The sequence below is a fragment of the Panthera onca genome, chromosome B4 (genome assembly GCF_046562875.1).
Source record: "Panthera onca isolate mPanOnc1 chromosome B4, mPanOnc1 haplotype 2, whole genome shotgun sequence".
Taxonomy (NCBI): domain Eukaryota; kingdom Metazoa; phylum Chordata; class Mammalia; order Carnivora; family Felidae; genus Panthera; species Panthera onca.
Genome location: NC_138345.1, coordinates 101,514,832 through 101,525,753, shown reverse-complemented (window position 1 = coordinate 101,525,753; position 10,922 = coordinate 101,514,832).

Genomic DNA, 10,922 nt, shown 5'->3' with positions numbered 1-10,922 from the left:
CATTCTGAGGTACTAGAAGTTAGGATTTTAAAGTATGGATTTTGGGGGAACAAAGCACAATCCACAATAATGATAAATATGCTTAAAGCTTTTTGTATAATCCTTCTTAAATGGTGTTTTTCCTCTCAAATGGAATTTTAGAAACTTCTCCAGTATTTTATACTATTTTACATATGAATTAATCCATAAGTGAGACATACATTTGCTTGACATATTCTCAATCTTTATATAAATATTACATTATACTTACCACTTTGTAATTTGTTTCTTTTGTTCAATCTTATGTTTTTGAAATGTATTCATATTGACATATTTAACTCTAATTCATTCATATCAAATGCTGTTTGATATCCTTATATATAAACATACTAAAATTGACTTATTCAATCTTCCAGTAATGGATATTTTGGATGTTTCCAGTTTTTATTACTATAAACATGCTGTAATTATATACGCATACATTCAAGAATTTCTCACAGGAATATACCTATAAATGGAATTGCTGAGTAGGAAGATATGTGTTTCTTCAATTTCCTAATTTATCAATTTACTCTTTGAAATTGCTTACCAGTGGACACACCCATCCACAATGAGGGTATTTCTCATGAATATTTCCTAATTTGTACTTGTTTTTCATAGCATTTTGAACATAGTCAATTGGATGACTGCAATGGTTTACTTTTTGGTTTAGCTTCTTTTTGTACTTTTACAGTTTCTTGGTCAATTGGTTTTTGCTCTACAGATTGTCAGGATTTTTTAGTTGTCTCTTTCCCAATGTTATTATTTTGGGAGCATGCATGTTTATAATTTGACAATATTTATATTCATTCTGGATACTATTATTTTACTGGTTTTGTGCATTTCAAATATCTTCTCCCACTTATGGCCTCTCTTTTCATTCAGGGTGTTCTTTGTGATATAAAAGTCTTTCATTTTAATTAAAATATTCAGCTTTTAAAATGATGTGTATTATTGGGGCATTTTCTAAAAGAAATAAAACCTTATCTTGAAATCATGAATATATTCTCTTTTTTTCCTAAAACTTTCAAGATTTTCTCAAAGATTTAAGTTCAGTTAGAAATTGTGGTGTGTGTGTGTGTGTGTGTGTGTACATATGCATATGTATATAACATGATCAGAATCTACTTTAATGTTTTTTTTTTCTTTTTCATTTGGATGACCAATTTACCTTGGCATTATTTTTCAGTGATTCATTCTTTCACCTTTCCATATAATAATTATAGAGTCTGTTTCTGAGCTAACTATTCTGTTCCTTCACTATATTTGTCTATACTAAATTGTCTTAATTACTATGACATTATAATAGTATATTTTGATATCTTACAGGAAGAAAATCATGACATTTTGTTATTTTTCGAAATTACCTTAGCTGTTCTTTCTCTTTTGTACATATCTATGCTTTTTTGGGTCAGCTTGTTCTGTTCTTTGAAAATCTTTACTGGAATTTTGATTGGAGTTGCATTGAATTTATACATTATTGAGGACAATTTGATATGTTCAAGGTATTGAGTCTTTCTGTCCATAACCATTTTATAATTTCCATTTAGTGCAGTATTGTTTTATGTTTCTCAATGTTTTAAAACGTATACAATCTTGCATACATTGCTATATTTATTTCAGTGTAACTTGATTGTATGAATAGTATTTTTAATATTTTATAGTATTATAAGGTTAAGTATAGAGAAAAATTATTAAATTTTATATTTTAAGTTTTTTATCTAAAAATATTTTGCTTAATTTTCCTGTAGTTTTAATTGTTTACATAAATTCTCTTAATTTTTTTATGAACACAAGGAAAATGGCATTGAATTTTTAATCTAATCATTTCTACCAATTTTCTAATACATGAGTTTAAGACTCACTTATATTATGATTAATTTTGTATTTACCCGTTCTGCCTTTTGGTGACTTCACAAAATTTTGTCACCCTCCTCCATCCCGCTTTTCATCTGCCGCTTTTGGAGCTACATACTGTGTTTCTGATTTTTTGTTACCCTTTTGAAACATTCCTGTTTAATTGTAAATTATAAGTGGTAATGCATTTAAAGTTATTTTACATTTCGTAGTGTAAAGGAACAAAATTAGCTTTGCAATTGTAGTAGAAAACTTCAGCTATACTTTCTTAAGTACAAAATTATCATTATTTTATAATTCATATACAAAATATTGTATTAATGTATATGTTCAACATTCTTTCTTGCTTGCTGGTTTTACTTGCTTTTCAAAAAAAATCCTTAAGTACTTTTTTTTTAGTAAACTTTCTTAAATCTGGTATGACTACAAAATACCTTTATTGCTCATGCTCATAATTTATAGTTTATCAAGCTACAGTATTTTAGTTTTACATTTATTGTCCCTCATCCTTTTAAACTAATTTCTTTATATCTGTTGATCATCTAATGTGTTTTATTTGCCGTTAACCTAAATTTACTTTGTTAACTTTCCAAAATTTGTCTCTGTATCTCCAATGTTCTCAGGTTCCAATGTAATATATTTAGATGTGATTTTATGATGTTTATTGGTCCTTACCTACAATAAACGTTTAATCTGAGAAACTTTGTCTTTAATTTTGGAACATGTGCAGTATTTTCCACTTAAATATTGCTTCTTTACTATCTCCCCCCTTTCTTGTATTCAAAAAGCTCAAATTGTTTGAGCTTTTCAAGCTATCTTTCAAATCACTTACCTTTTCTGTCCATACGTGCTGAATATCTGGTACTATTCTCTTCAGTTCACTAATTCTCTACAATTGAGCATGATCAAATATTTATTTCAGTGAATATAATTTTAATTTCCAATATGCCTAAGTGCTTTTTCTTCATATACATTTTTCTTATTTCATTTCTGCCAACTTTTGTTTCCTAATTTCTTGTTCATTTTAATATATACCATGATTTCAAATGTGTCTTTCAGAACATTAAACACATGTATTTAAAGTTCTTATTGACTGGTCCACAAAATTAATTTCACCTGTAGTGACATAGCAAAGGCTGGGGAGAAAGAGGGATGTGGGAGTAGTCTGCCCTGAGGTGCAGGCAACAAGGGGGTATATTGATAGAGAATTTAAGAACAATTTTTAAAAACTGACTTAAGTTTACTCTACTTTTTGTCATTCTCATAGTCTAGAGTTCCTGAACAACATTAATGAGATTAACCAAGAGGTCCTTAACATTCCTGTTCCTCTTAGCTTGACTAAACTTTAAACCAGTTTCTTCCCGACTATAAGCCAACCATACTTCTTTTTCTTATAGTATCTCCCCTTTGAGATATAAATCTTCTCCCAGCCTGTTGCCATTTTTATAAGCCAGGAATTCTTTTTCAAGAAACTGGGAGTCAGGGGTGCCTGGGTGGCTCAGTCAGTTGAGCACAGGACTCTTGATTTCTGCTCGGGTCATAATCCCAGGGTCGTGCAATTGAGCCCCGTGTTGGTCTCCATGTTGGGTGTGGGACCTGCTTAAGGTTCTCTCTCTGCTCCCTGCCCCTCTGCTCTGCTTGCTTGTATACTCTCTCTCTAAAAGGAAGGAAGGAAGGAGAAAGAAAGAAAGAAAGAAAGAAAGAAAGAAAGAAAGAAAGAAAGAAAGAAAAGAAAGAAGAAAGAAAGAAAGAAAGAAAGAAAGAAAGAAAGAAAGAAAAAGAAAAAGGGAAGAAGGAAGGAAGGAAGGAAGGAAGGAGAGAGGCAAATAAGAAATGGAAAGAAAAGAGAAAGGAAGGAAGGAAGGGAAGAGGGAAGGAAGAAAGAGAAAGAAAGAAAAGAGAAAGGAAGGAAGGAAGGAAGGAAGGAAGGAAGGAAGGAAGGAAGGGGGAATCATCCCTTCAAAGTGTAATCAAGATAGCTTGCTGTCTTCCGGTCTCTGTGGAGGGTAGAAGCCTGACTTCCACAAGCACCAGGTGGCAAACACAGATGGCCTGATCAAACTGATTGAGCTCCCCTCAAACCAAGGCCTTTCAGTACTTTCCCCTTAGCTCACCAGAGTGCTTGCAAGTTTCCCACCTTCTGTTCCAATGGAGTTTAGTTCCATCTCTTTGACCTCTTGCAATCCTCTTATATAATGTCCTCTTTGCCTGTTTAACTCTGTATGGTATAATTATTCTTTGACAGTTCAAAGTACTCTGCTCTACAGTCACCTGTAGTACTCTACTCTTCTTATTAAATGAGATTGTATTCCAATTGCTGGTTATGTTTGTCTGTCTTAACATGAGGAATTCTCTTACCATTCGCTTCCAGGACTGTTGTTATTGGACTTGATATGTGACTAAGTGTGCTATTATACCCATTTGTCCTTTTGTCTTTACTATTTAGTTGAATGTGGCAATATTTCCAATTAAAAAATTAATACCTTGCAGGGAGCATTGGTCAGGTGGCTAATCTCTGGATGAGATACAAGCGAAAATTAAATCATCTTTCCTGACAGAAAAATAAACTTTACTTTGTTTAATCTGCTATATTTAGGTTTTTAGTTACATTCAATAAGCCCAAACCTTAACTGATTCAGCTTCCATGGCACATCGAATCTGCCACAGAAATTACTCCTTTCATGAAAAAGAACTGGAATTTGAAGAAGCAGTACTGTTTTGTGGCAGCTGGTGATGAGTGTAGGTCACTGACTGTGTGTCTCAGTCATGCATCTCCTTACTAGTCGATATTCTTTCCTGGAGCTTACAAAGCATTGATTTTATACTTACTTTTCAGACATCCAATACCAGCTTAGACCAGAATTTACCAAGCGTTTTTTTTTTTTTCTTCTAACAAAATTAAACACACAACATAGCAGTAAATCTACACACTAAAAGTAAAAACAGGGAGACAAGATAGTAGCAGAGTGGCCTCTGGAGTGAGAGAAGAGGAATATCAGACTGACCCCAGAGTGGCATTGTGTGCTGTAATGGAGTCTATTAGCCTGTAATCATATCAGCTCATTATCTTGCATTACAAGGTAGTTTAAAATGCTATTTTCTTTTTGGATAGACAGGAGTGCTTTCACTTAATTCTCTCTAGCAGTCACAGATGTGCAGGTGCATTACCCTGCATGCTCAAATTTCTAACGAAGAGGGAGAACACTGAGAAAAATTCATACTGACTAATCATCAGGCTTACTTGTTTTTCCCACATATACTGGAAATTTTCTTCATTCCAGGTCTTGGGTGTGTTATTCTGTTGTTGACTAGCATTCTTTTGATATCTAATATGTATTGTCTGCCCTCAAGTGGAAGTACGCTCTTATATATTAAAAATTAATATTAATTAATAAACTAGGTACCAGTTACATTTAGTGATCCGGAAGAACATTACATCTGTGGAAAAAATCGTTACTGCTAGCTAAAACTCAACTATTTCATACTTACCAATGTAATTATTTGGAGACCCCCACCTCTGCCAAGTTTTGTCCCTACTAGGGGAAAAAAATCATACATATCATTACTTTCAACCATACTTATGAAAGTGAGTATTTTGGTGACAATATTGGTTGAAAAGATAGTACACAGAAGGAATTTGGAATAAAAACCTGAAATAGTTACATCCTAATAAAGACATTCATTATTTTTAAATTATATTCCTAAAAAATTATATCCTATGTAATGATCAAGGTTTCCTATAATAAATGTTTGATGGGAGAATGTAAGTATCATGGAGAAGATTTATAAATCAGGATTTGGATTTACTAAGGTACAGGGTGGGACATTGCCTCCTGACATCACCTGAGGATTTCATCTTTTTGGCCAAAGACTCTCTCACACATGCCCATATGATGCCACATAATTTGAAATGTCACCGTTTGGTAAAGGGTATCAAGATGCTCACCAAATTAATAGGAAGACTGGAGAAACACTCTACAGCAGGAACCAAAGAACTTAAGGCTCAACTAAGTGTCAGCCATGTAAACATATGCATAGAACATGTGGCAGATTACATTATGCTCTCAATTCTCCATTCCATTATGATAACATTATACACTCACATCCTTGCTGTGGTCTCTTGGTAGAAAAAATGTATTTCCCTAGTCTCTTGATTTTGGGCTTAGCCATGTGACTTCCTGTGGCCAATGGGATGTCCGTGGGCATGATAATAGCAAACACTTGGAATGTGCCTCCGACATGCATGTGCCAGGTATCCCACTGTCTCAGAAGAATGTAAGTGATAGGGAGAAATTCTAAACACTAGGCATGGCTTGGAGCCAAGTCCAGCCATGTACAGTCTAGATCAGCAGAGCCCCAATTAACACGTAACTCACAAGTAAGAGGCAAATGCTTTGGTTTTATGCCACTGAGATGTTTGTGGCTGTTTTCTGGTGCAGTAAAAGCTACGTAAAACAGGAAAACAATGGCTCCAATGCTACTGGACACTGGCAGTCACAGAATTTGCCAAAAGCAGCAATAAATATCCTGTACCTTCCTAATTTTCCCTCAGGTATCAAACTCCCAGATAAAAATAGGTAATAAGACATCAGACCTCAATAGATGACAGAACTCCTTTTGTTTTCATGGTGGTGAGTAAAATCCTGTTTCCCAAATATTTAAGGGTTATTCCTTTTTTTTTTTTTTTTTTTTTAATTTTTTAATATATGAAATTTACTGTCAAATTGGTTTCCATACAACACCCAGTGCTCATCCCAAAAGGTGCCCTCCTCAATACCCATCACCCACCCTGCCCTCCCTCCCACCCCCCATCAACCCTCAGTTTGTTCTCAGTTTTTAACAGTCTCTAATGCTTTGGCTCTCTCCCACTCTAACCTCTTTTTTTTTTTTTTTTCCTTCCCCTCCCCCATGGGTTTCTGTTATGTTTCTCAGGATCCACATAAGAGTGAAACCATATGGTATCTGTCTTTCTCTGTATGGCTTATTTCACTTAGTATCACACTCTCCAGTTCCATCCATGTTGCTACAAAAGGCCATATTTCATTTTTTCTCATTGCCACGTAGTATTCCATTGTGTATATAAACCACAATTTCTTTATCCATTCATCAGTTGATGGACATTTAGGCTCTTTCCATAATTTGGCTATTGTTGAGAGTGCCGCTATAAACATTGGGATACAAGTGCCCCTATGCATCAGTACTCCTGTATCCCTTGGATAAATTCCTAGCAGTGCTATTGCTGGGTCATAGGGTAGGTCTATTTTTAATTTTCTGAGGAACCTCCACACTGCTTTCCAGAGCGGCTGCACCAATTTGCATTCCCACCAACAGTGCAAGAGGGTTCCTGTTTCTCCACATCCTCTCCAGCATCTATAGTCTCCTGATTTCTTCATTTTGGCCACTCTGACTGGCGTGAGGTGGTATCTGAGTGTGGTTTTGATTTGTATTTCCCTGATAAGGAGCGACGTTGAACATCTTTTCATGTGCCTGTTGGCCATCCGGATGTCTTCTTTAGAGAAGTGTCTATTCATGTTTTCTGCCCATTTCTTCACTGGGTTATTTGTTTTTCTGGTGTGGAGTTTGATGAGCTCTTTATAGATTTTGGATACTAGCCTTTAAGGGTTATTCCAAAACAGGAAATGTATTCCAACATTGGATACCCAAAATAGCAAAGATCCACTACAACACTCAATGTAGGCATTGAACAGAATCCCAGTTTAGGGGAATAAATACTAACTGTGCAGCATCTTCAAAAGAGGTTCCTTAATAAGCATTACACCAAAATAATGGTTCAAAGTTTACTTTTCAAATCTGGAAAACAAAAGAAAAATTGACGTCTTTCCTTCAGGTCTTCTATGAACTTTATTTTTTTTTTTTTTTTTTTTTTTATTTTTTAATATATGAAATTTACTGTCAAATTGGTTTCCATACAACACCCAGTGCTCATCCCAAAAGGTGCCCTCCTCAATACCCATCACCCACCCTGCCCTCCCTCCCACCCCCCATCAACCCTCAGTTTGTTCTCAGTTTTTAACAGTCTCTAATGCTTTGGCTCTCTCCCACTCTAACCTCTTTTTTTTTTTTTCCTTCCCCTCCCCCATGGGTTTCTGTTATGTTTCTCAGGATCCACATAAGAGTGAAACCATATGGTATCTGTCTTTCTCTGTATGGCTTATTTCACTTAGCATCACACTCTCCAGTTCCATCCATGTTGCTACAAAAGGCCATATTTCATTTTTTCTCATTGCCACGTAGTATTCCATTGTGTATATAAACCACAATTTCTTTATCCATTCATCAGTTGATGGACATTTAGGCTCTTTCCATAATTTGGCTATTGTTGAGAGTGCCGCTATAAACATTGGGGTACAGGTGCCCCTATGCATCAGTACTCCTGTATCCCTTGGATAAATTCCTAGCAGTGCTATTGCTGGGTCATAGGGTAGGTCTATTTTTAATTTTCTGAGGAACCTCCACACTGCTTTCCAGAGCGGCTGCACCAATTTGCATTCCCACCAACAGTGCAAGAGGGTTCCTGTTTCTCCACATCCTCTCCAGCATCTATAGTCTCCTGATTTCTTCATTTTGGCCACTCTGACTGGCATGAGGTGGTATCTGAGTGTGGTTTTGATTTGTATTTCCCTGATAAGGAGCGACGTTGAACATCTTTTCATGTGCCTGTTGGCCATCCGGATGTCTTCTTTAGAGAAGTGTCTATTCATGTTTTCTGCCCATTTCTTCACTGGGTTATTTGTTTTTCTGGTGTGGAGTTTGATGAGCTCTTTATAGATTTTGGATACTAGCCTTTAAGGGTTATTCCAAAACAGGAAATGTATTCCAACATTGGATACCCAAAATAGCAAAGATCCACTACAACACTCAATGTAGGCATTGAACAGAATCCCAGTTTAGGGGAATAAATACTAACTGTGCAGCATCTTCAAAAGAGGTTCCTTAATAAGCATTACACCAAAATAATGGTTCAAAGTTTACTTTTCAAATCTGGAAAACAAAAGAAAAATTGACGTCTTTCCTTCAGGTCTTCTATGAACTTTAAATTGTTAATATATTTTGTGATTTTCCGAAGGACTAGAAGTCATAGTGCGTAGCATTCCCCAAACTTGACTGTAGTGACCTGTTCCTTGACATCTCATAACAGGAATTGAAACACTGTTAAAGGAAATCACAAAGTACTTTTGGAATACAAGTAACTAATAGGAAATAGTAACTAATTGTGTCTGCATTTAGACGTTGCATTTAGAGAGGGATGCTTGTGAGCAGAGTCTAGAATGCTGCGTAGGACTTTTCCAAAACAATTTTTGAAAGAAAAACATTTCAAGTATAGGAAGCACAATCCAATGTGAAAGACAGATATACAATGAAATAGTTAGGAATTTTAGTCAGAGATACACAACAAAGACAAGGAAGAATGATGGCTGTTTAGATAGCTGGAATTATGATTAAAGTGAAGGCAATATGGGCTATGTGACATTGTGTTTAGATGCATGAATGTTGGCCTCGAGCACACCAGAGTAATTGCCTCCATGAATCTGGGCAAAGCATGTTACTTCTCCCTTCCCCAGTTTCTTCAGAGAAAATCTTGTGAGATTCTATGTTAAGTAACGTTAAGTAATTCAAATAGGCTGTAGTAAAGTATGTGAGTAGGGAAGGGCAAGTAAGGTAAAGCCATAGACTAGAGTAGGAGCCAGATTTAAAAGCAAAACAAAACTAACTAAAACAATGTAGCCTCATAATGTCCAAACAATAGGGTTAACATTGACTGAATACATACTTTGAATCAGGTACTTTTTCATACAATATATATACTTATTAATGTTCAAAATAATCACAAAGGTAAATATTATTCTTTGCCTAGTTACAATGTGAAAACTGAAGCACAGTGATATTAAGTAATTTGCCCAAAGTTACACAATTAGTACATTGCAGAACTGAATTTGGAGCTCGGGTTATCTTGCCCCAGAGTTCATGCTTTGAACCACTATGCCAGTGGCATTCAAAGTAATTGTGTTTTTTTTGTGTTTTTTTTTTTTTTTTTTTTTTTTTTTTTTACCTCAGTCAGTAGTGAGAAATATATTTACGTGATAAATTTGTGCGTGTGTGTGTGTGTGTGCGTGTGTGTGTGTGTATCACGTTCCACAAAATTATAGGTATTTATACTATGTGTGATTTATTTGGCTATTTTGATTCTAGTACAGTCTTTTTAAATTGTTTCTAAAGAAACAATTTCATCACAAAAGAGGAAATGTTCATCACAAAAGAGGAAATTTATTTTGGAACCACTAAGTAATCATAGTCTACTGTTTAAATAATAGTGCACTGTTCCATAATTTGCACATCTTTCTAAGGAATTTAAAATTTATCTTACAAAAAGAAAAGTAGAACAAGTGAAGGACTCTAAATAAGGGAATAACCTAATCAGATGATATACTTTAGACATATCCTCCCAGTGTGGAGCTTAGGTTGGAAAGAGTTGGCGCTGGAAGTAACAAGCCTACCTAAGAGACTGTTGCAATACCACAGAAGAAAACAAAATGTGGAAAGCAGGAGTCAGGAAATATAATCAAAGGGCATAGTGATTATGCCCTTTTCCTCTTTGCCAAGTGTCAAAAATTAAGTAGAATCAAATTTTGACCTGATAGTAGCTAATAAACAACTAATTACTCTTTAATTTTATCTATTACTTTTTTACCTATTACCAAATTTTATCTATCTGTATAGTCTAAAACAAATTAACCACTTTATTCTGTTTTCACATTGTTGACTTACCTTGAGTTTAAAGTCTACCAACACCCCTGTTTTCTTTTCGTATGAACGTTGGGCAGTGGTTTTGTCTCCCTGTTCAGTTCTCTAACCTTAAATATTTCATCCACTCCATCCCTGTCCATGTCAGCCTTCTCAGGTCACATTTGCAAACATAATTATGCCACCACCTATGCTGATTTCTTAGTGAGTTCAGGTGGGCCTGCCAGCAACCACCTCTTACTGTTGGGAGGTTCATAAACTATGTTTAATCATCTCATCTAGAG